Below are 13,641 nucleotides of genomic sequence, written 5' to 3'. Positions count from 1 at the left end.
ATTCATTTTGCTGTAGATATGAGGATTTATTTCTGAGCTCTCGGTTTGACTCTGTTGGTCTATATGCCAGTACTATGGTCTTTGTGCCAGTACTATGCTGTTTGGTTTTTTAAATGCAATTTTTCTGAGATATATTCACACACTGTGCAAACCATCCAAAGTATACAGTCACTAGTTCACAGTATCATCACGTAGTTGTGCATACATCCCCAGGTACTAAGCTATTTTTGATAACTGAGACTTTATAATAAATTTTAAGATCAGGAAGTATGAGTTCTCCAACTTCATTTTTAGGATGGCTTTGACTATTTGGGGCTCCTTACCCTTCCATGTAAATCTGATGATTGATTTTCCATTTCTGCAAAGATATTGGAATTTTCATTGGGATTGTGTTGAGTCTGTAAATTGCTTTGGGTAGAATTGACAACAGTATTGTCTTCCAATCTATATACACAGAATGTACTTCCATTTATTTGTGTATTTGTTGACTTTTTTTTGCAATGCTTTGTAGTTTTCTGTGTAAATTCCTTTACATCCTTGATTAAATGTATTCCTAGAATTTCATTATTTTAATTGTCATTGTAAAAGTGAAATTTTTCCCCTTGATTTTTTTTTTCCAATTGTTCATTACTAATGTATATAGAAATACTACTGATTTTTGGGCATTGCTCTTGCCGCTTTGCTGAATTCATTTATTAGTTCTAGTATCTCTGCTAGGGATTTTTCAAGATTTTCTGTATGTCGGACCATGTTATTTCCAAATAGGGTAAGTTTTGCTTCTTCCTTTTCAATTTAGATGCCTTTTATTTCTTTTTTCTTGCCTAACTGCACTGGCTAGAACATCCAGTAAAATGTTGAATAACAGTGGTGACAGTGGGCATCCTTGTCTTGTTCCTGATCTTAGAGAGAAAGCTGTCAGCCTTTTGCCATTCAGTATGATGTTAGCTATGAGATTTTTTGTAGATGCCCTTTATCTGTTGAGGAAGCCCACTTCACTTCCTGGTGTGTGTTTTTTAAATCAAGAAGGTGTGCTGGATTTTGTCAAATTCCTTTTCTGCACTAATTGAGATGATCATGTGATTTTTTTCCTTTATTTTGTTAATATCGTGTTTTACATTCATTGATTTTCTTAAGTTGCATATCCTTGTGTACCTGGGATAAATCCCACTTGATCATAGTATTCATTTGATGTGTTGTTGAATTCTGTTTGCTAATATTTTGTTGAAGATTTTTGCGTCTGTATTCATAAGAGATATCGGTCCATAGTAATCTTTTCTTATGGTATCTGTATTTGGCTTTGGTATAACAATGATGTTGGCCTCATATAATGAGTTAGGGAGTGTTCCCTCCTTTTCAACGTTTTGGAATAGTTTGAGCATGATTGGTCTTAATTCTTCTTGTAATATTTGGTAAAATTGCCTTGTGGAGTCATCTGTTTCTGGGCTTTTTGTTTGTTGAGAAGTTTTTGATGACTGATTCAGTCTTCCTACTAAGTTGGTTTGTTGAGATCTTCTATTTCTTCCTGAGTCGGTATTGGAATTTTGTGTGTTTCAAGGAATTTGCTGATTTCATGTAGGTTATATAACTTGACATACAGTTGTTCATAGTATCTTTTAAAGTCCTTTTTGTATCTCTGGAGGTCAGTAATTAATGTCCCCTTTTCATTTCTGATTTGGTTATTTGTGTCCTCTCCTTTTTTCATCAGTTTAACTAAAAGTTTATCAATTTTATTGATCTTTCCAAAGAACCAACTTTCAGTTTTATTTATTTTTTTAAATTCTCTATTTCATTTATCTCTGTTCTAATCTTTACTTCCTTCTCAGTTTGGGGTAAATTCCTCTTCTTTTTCTAGTTCCTCTAGTTTTGAGGTATGATCTAATTTGAGATCTTTCTTCTTTTTTAAAGTAAACATTTAGAGCTATAAATTTCCCTCTTGACATTGCCTTTGCTGCATCCCATAAGCTTTGGTATGCGTGTTTTTCATTTTCATTTGCCTTAATATATGTCCTAATTTCCCTTGTTATTTTGTCTTTGGTTAATTGATTGCTTAAAAATACATTAATGTCCATGTATTTTGAATTTTCCATTTCTCCCTCTTATTGATTTCTAGCTTCATTCCATTGTGATTGAGAAGATATATCGTGTGATTTCAATTTTTGAACTTACTAAGACTTGTTTTGTGACCTAACTTGGTCTGTCTTGGAGAATGGTCCATGTACACTAGAGATTAACGAGTATTCTGCTGTTGAATGAAGTGTTCTGTATTTGTCTCTTGGGTCTAACTGGTTTATAGTATTATTCAAGTCTTCTATTTTCTTATTGATCATCTATCCAAATGTTCTTTATTTCTTTATGCTACTTTAAACCGCTGTCTAGTGTCCTTTTTTTTCAGTCTGAAGAGCTTCCTTTAGCATTGCTTGTAGGGCAGGTCTTGTGGTGATGAACTTTCTCAGCTTTATTATTTTTTTAATCTGGGAATATCTTAATCTCCCCTTCATTTAAAAAAATATTTTTGAGAAGTATCCACACACATACAGTCCAACCGTATTATACAATCAGTGGCTCACAATATCGTCATATAGTTTGTGTATTCTTCACTATGATCATTTTTAATACTTGTGTATCACTGCAAAACAAGAAATAAAAAGAAGAAAAAAGAACTCATATATCCCTTTCCCTTACCCCTCCCTCTCACTGACCCACAGTATTTCAATCTACCATACTTTTACCCTTTCTCTACCTATTATTTATTTATTTTTTATCCTTATTTTTTTACTCATCTGTTCATACCCTGGATAAAAGAAGCCTCAGACACAAAGTTTTCACGATCATGGAGTCACAGTGCAAAAGCTATATAGTTATACAGTCTTCTTCAAGAATCAAAGCTACTGGAACACAGCACAATAGTTTCAGATAATTCCCTCTAGCCACTCTACTACACCGTAAACTAAAAAGGGATATCTATATAATACTTAAGAATAACCTCCAGGATAACCCCTCAACTTTTTAAAATATCTTAGCCACTGAGACTTTATTTTGTCTCATTCCTCTCTTTCCCCTTTTGATCAATAAAGCTTTCTTATTCCCATGATGTCAGGTCCCAGCTGTTCTCCTGTACAATGGAATTTCAAAATAGTTGATTCAGACCGTTCCTGCCTGTTTAGTTGTTTTGGTACAGTGACTGATTCTCCAAGCTTCCGCTCTACCATCTTCCCATACTCTTCTGGATTCCTTTTAATGTGGAATAATATTCCATTGTATGGATATACCACCTTTTGTTTATCCAAGCTTTATTATTCTAAGTCACTAATACAAGAGCTATTTGAATTGACAGTATTTAGAATATTTACCATGTTTTGCCCTACATCCATTTGGGTAATTGAAATGGGCATAAAATCCTTTACTCTTAAAACTGCCTTAAATGACACATGTTCATTTTGCATATGTCTTAATTCAGAATTGACTAGAGCTATAGTGAAGCTTTTTCTCCCCCAGTAATAAAAACTAAGTTTATTGCATATGTTAATTTGCTTTATTGAATTGAATATATTTTCACTTTCATCAAATAAACATTCTGACATTCAGCACTTGCAGCTTTTTATATTTTTTGTTATGTTTTATTTTATAGTCAAGTATCTTAGCAGGTCATGCTCTTTCTGTTTTTTTTTTTGGTCACTGGTTTTTGAACTTACACTGTACATTACCCCCCAAAACAGTATTTAAACAGCAATTTGGTTCTAGGTCCAGGACAATAACATTCAAATGGTAGAAATAGCACCAATGATACTAACCTGATTTCAGAATCCTGAGGAAGAGAGACAACAAAGACAAAGGAACTGTAGTAGTAGTATGAAAGTAGCTTCAGTTTTTATTCTCAAGTACAGATGAATTTAGAATAGCTCGAATAGCTGCAATGAGTATTTTTAAGCTTTTAGTGAAAAAGAAGTGAACTCTTTACACTTATTACATTGTGATATATTTTAATAGAGTAATTTGATGTCTTTTAAGCTAAATATCTTGATTGAATTAGATATAATTTGATTCTTAAACCAATTAATATTGGAAACTAAGAGAAACTAAACCATAATTGATCAAAACTACTTAACTTTGATTCACTCTTTACAGACATCAAATTACATATAATAAAGCCTTACTACCAAACTGCCAATACCCTTAAGCAGAGCTCTTGATGTTTTAAAATCAGAACAAGGATCTGTTTGTTCTTTGTATTTTGTCCGGTAGGTGGCAGCATAATGCAATTAATTGTTTTATATGTGGTGATTTGAAGCTTTATTCTTCTAAGCCTTTAATTAATTTCTATATCTGAACAGCAAACTATTTTTAGAAACTTTTCTTCCCCCAGATATTCTTTTTTGCTTCTTTTAGTGTGAAGAAGATTTTTGATAGTAAAAAAATTGCATGTTACCCTTTATCCGTTTCAAATAAAATAAATACTGCCAACTGGCAAGCTGTTCTTCACATATGTATCCTATTGTAAGTTTTTCTGAATAAGTTGTTGAGAGAGCTATTTTTAAATCCAAACTAGAGTTTAAAGGTTTGTTATAGCAAAGTTGTTCTTGTTTCAGAGAATTTGCTAATGAGACACCTTAACCCTCCATCAGTCTGTAGGCTGCCATTCAGACCGTAATTTTCTTAAGTTCACTGGCTATCACCCTTTGAAGACAGGGACGATGTTTTCTTTTTCATGTGCTCTCAAAGGGTTTACATAATACCAGGTCCAAAACAGAGATCCAGTAAAATTACTTTTTAGTTGACAAAAAAGCATATGTTTGCTCAATAGCTTAAGTCATTAGCAGTAGCTGCTGGTTCCAGTTAAAACAACGTCTTGAATTTGGAAAATGGAGTTTGTGTTGAGAAGAACAACAAAATCAGTAAATTAGTGGACACTTATTTGTGGCTGTTAAATAATGCATATTTAGTTATTTGTAGTTGTTTGTTATCACATTATATAGGGTATAATGTACAGAGTAAAACTGTGAATTGTGTTCTTTAAGTTACACAGCTCTTTCAAAATAGTGTATAAGTTGCAAAAGATATGAAAGAAAGGTTCCTTTAAGAAAGTAACATTTGCAGAGTACCAAGAGATGATATACATCTCTTGGACCATAAGAAGTTACCCTGGGAAATAAGAAGTTGCCCTGGACCATCTGTCTTCTTTGGATATTTTCTCCTTTAAGAATTCTTTGAACCCTTTTTTAACTATTCAATGTTGCCTAGCTAGTCAGTTAAATCTGGGTTCTAACCCCAGATTTTAATCTCATGCTTACTGTAGACAAACTAAAGAAATTCTGGATCATAGAAGCTAGATTTTAATCCAGTTTACTGTTTAGGCCCAAATATTATTTGGAAAATGAAAAAAGCCTTATTTTAAAAATAAAACATGGAAGAAATTTCCATATGATAGTAGTAAGATAATAGTAGCATTTAACTTTGAAAGTTAAGAGACCAAGGTAAAGAGAGAAGTTTCTTCTACCACTTTTGAGAGGTAGACTTGGACTTCTTCACCATAGCCTTTAATTAGAAAATAATTCTCAAAATTTCTATAATAAATACCTAGTATGTATATTATGACTCTTAATAGTCCCTGAGGTTCATTTACGTTCTATATAGCTCACCCTTTTTTGGATTTTATTCTCCTATGGTAACATCTCCAAGAGAAATGGAATGAGATTGTGTAATGTCAGATATATTTATCTATTAGGAAAGAAACTCCATTTTTTTTTTTTATTAATTAAAAAAAGAATTAAAACAATTAGAAATCATTCCAATCTACATGTACAATCAGTAATTCTTAATAACATCACATAGTTGCATATTCATCATTTCTTAGTACATTTGCATCGATTTAGAAAAAGAAATAAAAAGACAACAGAATAAGAATTAAAACAATAATAGAAAGAAAAAAAAACAAAAAAAACAAAAACAAAAAACCTATACCTCACATGCAGCTTCATTCAGTGTTTTAACATAATTGCATTACAATTGGGTAGTATTGTGCTGTCCATTTCTGAGTTTTTATATCCAGTCCCGTTGAGAAACTCCATTTTTATGTAGCATCTCTTTCAGTCTAAGGTGTAATAGTTGTTTTTCTGAGCCTTGACGTATCTATCTGTGGCAGTGTGGTATTGTTCTGGGAAGTCATGGAATAAGCTAGTCTAAAAACATCACACACTGTTAGGTTTTGTGAAAGTTAGTACTGTAAAGGCAGGTTTTTGTTTTGTTTTGTTTGTTTCCTTCTTAAGGAATTTCAAGTTTGCTTCAGAAAAGATATTAAAGATCCTTGAGAGAGAATCCAGCTCCATTTGTATGACAGAATGCCAAAGTGTTACTTGGTAATATAGAAATCGTATTAAAAGATTATGAAGAAACTATTTGAGAATTTTTAGCATTTCCATTTGACTCTTTTAAAATGGTTTCCCTCTCTCTGCTGATATTCCCCATCTTTTATGCATGCTGTCCACCTTTTCCACTCCATCCTTAACAAAATTAATCGCAGATATTTATTTATTTATTTATTTATTTATTTATTTATTTATTTATTTATTTGGGTGCTTGGCCAAGAAATCGAATCTGGGTCTCCTGCATGGAAGGTGAGCATTCTACCACTGAACCATCCATGCATCCAATCATAGTTATTTTCAGGTCTTTGATAGTTCTGATTTCTAGCCCTCTCTGGTCTGGACCTCTTGACTCTTAACAGTGGGTCATGTTTTCTTACTTTTTTGGTGTTTCTTAATTTCTTATTGACTAGTGGACATTGCTTATAAAAACAGTAGAGACTGGGAAAAATAATACTTATGCCCAGAAATGGGCATGCCACTTCTCTGTCTGACTGTTAATGTGAGGAGTTGAGTCAGTGCTATCAGTAATTGAGTTGGGTTTGAGTTTTGTTATTGACGTAAACTTAACATTCCTCTTGTGGTGGACTGTGGCTGCCTTGTTCTTAGAGTGAATCAGAAGGATTTTTTTGATGCTCCTGTCTGCCTTCAGCTTTTAGCAAGTTGTGCTTCATTGAGGAGGTCTTTGCATTTCACCCCTCCCCCACTCCATTGTCGGTTGTTGGGTACTTGGTGCTAGGTGTGTGTATGTTTGTGTGTGTGAAGGGGAAAGCAAGGTGTTTTCTTGGCTCTCTTGATCCTGCCGCAGTCATAGGCTGTTCCTGTGTACTTGTGCTTTGGGGGGGTGGGGCTTTCTCAGTGTACCTGCACACCCCCCCCCCCATTTGTTGACAGCCTTTTCCTTCTCAATTTAGGGTCTAGAGCAGGGGTCAGTGAACTTTTTCTGTAAAGGGTTGCTAAATTGTCTCTGTTGTCTTGAGGTATAGTGCTTATTGTTGCATGGGTGTTACTACTCAGCCCTGTTTTCTCCAGACTTCCTTCCTCTAGTGTTCATTCCTTTGAAGAGAGGAAGGTAGCGATTTCTACATGCTTAACAGCTGCTTAATCCCTTCAAGTTCTCATTAAAATCAAACACTTCCTGGAAGGTTCTGAGTTAGGATTTTGGGATGTGGCAAAGGAATCTATCTTTTCCAAACCCTTCTTGGTGATTTGAAGAGCAGCATTATTTAAGCTCTGTTGGCCTGTGGAGATACACCATTGTTCCTGAGCCTGGTGTCTCTCTTAGGCAGTGAATGTGAGGTCATCTAAGTATAAGATTGTTTTGTTGCTGAACACATTTGTACCACTGAATTGCTAGTCTAGATTAGAAGTATCCACTAAACTGAACAATGATACATCCAGATAGTCATTAAAATTATGTTGTAGTCATATATTTGACTTGGAAGATGATATATATAGCAGCTGTGCAGTTAAAACAGGTTACAAAACATCATCCCATATTTGTTAAAACACATGGCGTGACATACACACACAAACAAAAATGTTAATGGTAGTTGTAAAAATAACCCATGGTAGGGTTATTTTTCCTTAATTACATTGTTATTATTTTTTAAATTGCACCAAACGTATATTACTTCTGTAAAGATACGTCTTTCAGTGTCCTAGTTATGTTTATCATGGCCTTTTATCCTATCCCTTCCTCCTCAGTATTTCATTTTGACATATGAAAGTCATTTTTTTTTATTTGAAGACAACCGGAATGCTTTCTGAAGATGAAAGATCATGTTCTTAAAATTTATTCCTGTTTCATCTTGGTGGAATGGGGGTAAGGAGTAGATAGAAGAGGAGGGATATAAATAGAACATTATGGAACTTGTTTGTATTTTGTATCTGCAGGGTCCAATATGGTTGCCATTAGCCACATGTGACTATTTATATTAAAACTAAAAATTCAGTTCCTTAGTGTGGTGGCTTGGAGCTATGTACCCTAGAAAAACGTGTTCTTAAACTTAATCCATTCTGTGGGTGTGAACCCTTGTAAAATAGGACCTTTTGATGAAGTCACATCTCCAGTTACATTGTCAATGTGTGAAAATGGGATACTTATTTTTCTGTATATGCTCAAAATTCTTTTGGAAGTAGGGTGGCTGGGGGGACAAAAATGGAAGGTAAAGGGATAAAAGGTAAACTCTACAACCCTTTGAACTTGTTTACATTTTAAACCGGATAGATACATTTACATGCTTATACAAAAAAAGAAAGAAAGGTGTGGCCCATCTAAATTAGGATGGGTCTTAATCTTATTCCTGAAGGCTTTATAGGGAAGGTCACAGAGCGAGAGAGAAAGCCAAGAGGGGGACAGAATCAGGAATAGAAAGAAGTGAAGAGAGGCCGCTGTATGCCCTGCTGTGTGACAGAAAAGCCAAGGACAAATGATCTCATGCAGCCAGCCCCGGACTACCACAGTCTTCTGGATGAAAGCATTGCCTTGATGACACCTTGATTTTGGACTCTCTTATTCTCAAAACTGTGAGCCAGTAAATTCCCATTGTTTAAGCCAATTTGTTTTGACAGTCAGGAAACTGAAACAGTTTCAGTAAGCACATTTCAAGTTTTCCATAGCTAGTTGGCTACCATGTTGGATGATACAGATAAAGACATTTCCATCATCACAGAAAGTACTATTGAATAGCCAGCACTGCCCTAGATCATAGTATATTTTTACTGGCTAGAAAAATTGATTTAAACATATCATCCTGTTCTAAATTAATATACTTCTAATTAGAGTGATTGACCAAACTTTCTTATCTAATTTTGTAAATTAAAGATGACTAGCTTTTTTAAGCCTTCCTGCCTGTGAAGGTGTATATATCAAATCTGACCCTTTTCTTTCTTGCTCGTGGGCATTTCTCATGTTTTACTTAACAGGGCCAAATATATAATAAATATTTTTAGTGGTATTCAGCAGGTTGGACATTTAAAACTAGGCATCCAAATTATTTTATTTTTATACAATGATACAAAAGATTATGATCCTTTTCAATTTTTTTTTAACTTTTACAATTTCTTTATTGCTTACAAAAATGACATCTGTATAGAGTTATTCATTGCAACTTTATTGTGGTAACAAAAGAATAGCAATAACCTATCAGTATGGGGCCTGATTAATAATTACTTTCAAATATTTGACTGACAAGGGCAGTGTGTCTAAAAGTGTGGTTCCTGGACCCCTGAGATCCTTCCAGGAGTTTGCAAAATTGAAACTTTTTTCTGATAATATTAAGGTGATTTTGCCTTTTTCACCGTATTGGCATTTGCCCTGATAGTGCAAAGCGATGGTGGGCAAAACCAAGAATCTTAATTTTCGCACACTCATAGTAAAAAATAAAACAAACCAGTTTTACTTAAGAATGCCCTAGGTGAAGCAGTGAAAATCAGTAATTTTATCAAATCATGACCTTTGAATGCACTTTTAAAAATAATCTGTGTGAAGAAATTGGGACACTGCATTGGGAAAAAGCACTTGTGTGATTGCATGAATTTTTTTTAGCTAAGCTGTTTGCTTTCTTTTCCGTAGAACACTATTTTTACTTGAAGGAATCACTGGCTGACAAACTATGGTTATTTAGACTTTGATATTTTACAGACATTTTCTCAAAAGTGAATGCAATAAGTCTATTTTTTCAAGGAAAGTCTATTATTTCAAGGAAAATAATTGACAATATTTGTTACCAATGGCAAAATTCGAGCTTTGAAGTAAAAATAAGAATTTTGGAAAACCTGTAGTTACCACCATGACCTTGACAGCTACCCAATATTTTAAAAGAGACTTCTGATGAGACAGAAGATAGGTAGTGATATTGACAAATGTATTATGTATTTTTTAAATATTGTATAATGAAATGTGTCCACATTTGGAAGATCTACGTAACTCAGGGAGCCAGTATTTTACAAATGACCAACTGTTATGTTGTAAAATGCATGTATGAAAGATTCATTCAAAGAAATAGGGAAACCTGTGGATTTTACTGTAATAGAATACAAAAAATCCATTGCTAGAAATTTCAGCCTTCATGTTGCAAGTAAGTTTTGGTGTAGTATTAAAGAAGATTATCCACAATGCTTTCTGTTAAAATGCTCCTTCCTTTTCCATCTACATATCAGTGTGAGGCTAAGTTTTCTTCATTTAGTTCAACCAAAACAATGTACCACAACAGATTCAGTAAATAGCAGATAGAAGAATCCAGCTGTCTTCTATTCAGCCGTACTTTAGATTTGCAAAAATGTGAAAACAATGTCAGTCTTCTCATTAAATTTTATTAGTTTTAGAAAATATAATTTTCATAAAAATATGTTATGTGATGAGTTTTTTTACTGTCATTTTAGGGTGAATTAATACATCTTTAAAAAAATTTGGTTTTAATTTTTAATATGGTACATATTGATAGATATAACTGACATACACAAAAGCTTTTTGGAATTTTCAATTATTTTTTAAGAGTATAAAAGATTTCAAAAACCAAAATGTTTAAAATCCACTAGAATAATCTCCAGGTGCATTGTCAGTGTGTGAAAATGGGATACTTACTTTCCTGTATATGCTCAAAATTCTTTTGGAAGTAGGGTGGCTGGGGGGTAGAAATGAAAGGTAAAGGGATAAAAGGTAAACTCTACAACCCTTTGAACTTGTTTACATTTTAAACCGGTTAAATACATTTACATGTTTATAAGAAGAAAGAAAGAAAGAACAAGATATAGAAATGAAAATAAAACCTCCCAACTTTGTCACAAATTTCAGAGAATCTAGGTCTTTTATGAAAAGTTGGGTCAGATTTGGTTATTCATTTACTGGTGGCTTTTTTTTCTTGTTTTGTTTGAGAAGAAAATGAAGCTTACTTATTTTGGGGGTGGAAAATTTCATTTAGTATCCAAGTCAGATGCATATAATGTATACAAATAGGTAGCCACTTCCCCAGTGGAGCCCAGTGTCTACTGAAACTGCCTTGAGGAGGAACAGTTTGCTTCATTTAAAAAAGTTTTTTTTAATTGACAGTTATTTCCAGATTCCTAGAAAAGTGATTGGGTTTATTTTAGAAGACTTACAATTTACAGTGCTGTCTTTTAAAAGGTTTTGAATATGCGCTACATGAAGTGTAGAAGTAAAAAAGCTAAGAAAGTGTTTTGACATTTCATTCGGTACAAAAAGTACTTTTCATGCTCGTAAACTTTGAGGCTTGGGTATTCTTGAAAAATGACTAACGAATTCAGTTGTATTGTTTTAGCTGCTGTTAAATGTGCCTTTTTGATTTCATATTTTAATGTTTGAATAAAGTATCCTGTTACGAAAAGGAAAAATCATTTTAATGCAATAGTTCTTCAGATTTTATTTTTTCATATAATATATTCTAAAATTTTATTTGAATACTGAAATACTGTTTCCGGAGTTCTTTGAAGTAGTTTAAAGGAAAATAGAACCTATGATTCCACTCATTAATTACAGTTAAAAGTTTTTCCATAATGTAGAACTATTTTCTCCAAGTTCTTTAGTTAACAAAGAATACCCTTAATAATATTAATGTTTTTTCCCCAAAATGTTACACAAATGGATAGTTAATTCAGAAAGGAATTTTACTTACTCTTACTAGTTGCATATGCTCATGAAGTACATACTTGACATTTTTCTAAGCACTTGCATGGTATTTTCTTTCCATCTTTGGCATATCTTGGAAGTAGCCAGTCAGAATGTTTCCTATTTTATATGTGTGGACATTGAAATTCAAAGGCCTAAATGAATTATCTAATGTCATACAGCCTTATTAAATGGTAAAATAGAAATTTAGATTTTAAAGAGGCTCTGTCTCTGACCTATCATGTTCCAGGCACTGTGGTGGGCACTAGAAATGTAAAGACAAGTAAGACACAAATCTTGTTCTCCAGGAGCTTGGAAATTAGTGGCAGAGACCACCCAGAGGGACAAATGTGTAAGCACAGTGGTGCCACATTGAAGAGCCAAGTATCTCAGATTTTAATTTTTTTAATTGATTTTGTTTTTTTTGAGGAAATGATACAGATCTTGGAGGATGTGTAAAAGTCAGCCAGGGTATGTCTGGTTAGGGGAGAAGGATATTCAGATAGAACAATTAAGGAGACCTAAAATGGCACACCGATATCTGGGAACTGCTGGTAGTTCCATGTAATTGGTGTTCTGGGTCTGCACCTGAGAAAGAAAAGGATATGAAACCAGAGAGACAAGACAGTGTGCCCTCAATTGAGAAGCTTGAACTTTATTTTAAAGGTTTCAGATGCACAAAAAAGGAATTTAAATAGGTATAGAAGGAGCCAAATTGACTAAAGTGTGCGTCTTGGTTCTTTAGTGTGTTTGTTATGGGACCATAATCAAGTGACTACCTGTGTCTGAGTCCCAGATGCCTCATATGTAAAATGGGAATAGCTTTCAACTTTCAGGCAGTTAGCATTAAAAAAATAAAGTGTAAGTAAAGCACCCAAGCACACCACCAAACCTGTAGGTATCCAATAAATGGAAGATGAATTGGGAGAAGGATAATTCACTTTACATATTCTCACCTTCTAAATAGGGCTGAAAGAAAATATGAATTAAATCATTTAAAACGATACTGGAACATTAGGACATTTGTAAAATCGTTTAACTGAAATGGTTTTGTAATTTAACCTGTTTAAATGTAATATTTAGGAACCCTTAAATGTGGCATTTTCGTAAATTCTTGTTTGAAAGCAAGACTTTTATATTGTTGTCAGATTATGAGACTGCCACAAGTCAGACTTATGTAGGATCAGTTTTGGTTTTGATATTTGGGCCATGCCTCCTCCCTATCCCTTGCCCCACAACTGGCATCCCAGGAATGATTCTCAGTTGGAAAATATGGATTATATTTCTTAGTTCTCTTAGTCTTAGATCACTTGCCTATTTGCATGTTTCTTCACTATTAAAATGGTGCCTGATTAATTTAGCTTCAGAGTAAAATGAAATAGTACATGGGTACACTTATAAAACATTAAAATCACAAATACTCTCTTTTAATGGCTTTATGACTTAGTATTTGGTAATAATGAGTTAATTACCAGGCTTTTTTTTTTTTTTTTTTTTTTTACTGCTGTCTAGAACTCCAGGTGTATATGAACCATTGGAGTCCCTGATTTCTAGCTAAATTAATGCTTATAATTGGTTAGCTACAGAAGTGGTTTATAACAAAGTTAGTATAAGAACTCAAATATTATTGTGCCTAGGGTACGTATAAAAATT

At 33.6% G+C, this 13,641-nt stretch overlaps 1 protein-coding gene across 1 annotated transcript in view; it reads left to right on the top strand.

Moving 5' to 3' along the window:
- The window catches only part of CACUL1 (CDK2 associated cullin domain 1), a 105,811-nt gene that overhangs the window by 54,402 nt on the left and 37,768 nt on the right, over window positions 1-13,641 (top strand). The gene's annotated exons all lie outside the window — the stretch shown is intronic.

This window comes from Tamandua tetradactyla, chromosome 13 (genome assembly GCF_023851605.1).
Source record: "Tamandua tetradactyla isolate mTamTet1 chromosome 13, mTamTet1.pri, whole genome shotgun sequence".
Taxonomy (NCBI): domain Eukaryota; kingdom Metazoa; phylum Chordata; class Mammalia; order Pilosa; family Myrmecophagidae; genus Tamandua; species Tamandua tetradactyla.
The sequence above is the reverse complement of the archived record's forward strand: the minus strand, read 5'-3'. Positions and strand labels throughout refer to the sequence as shown.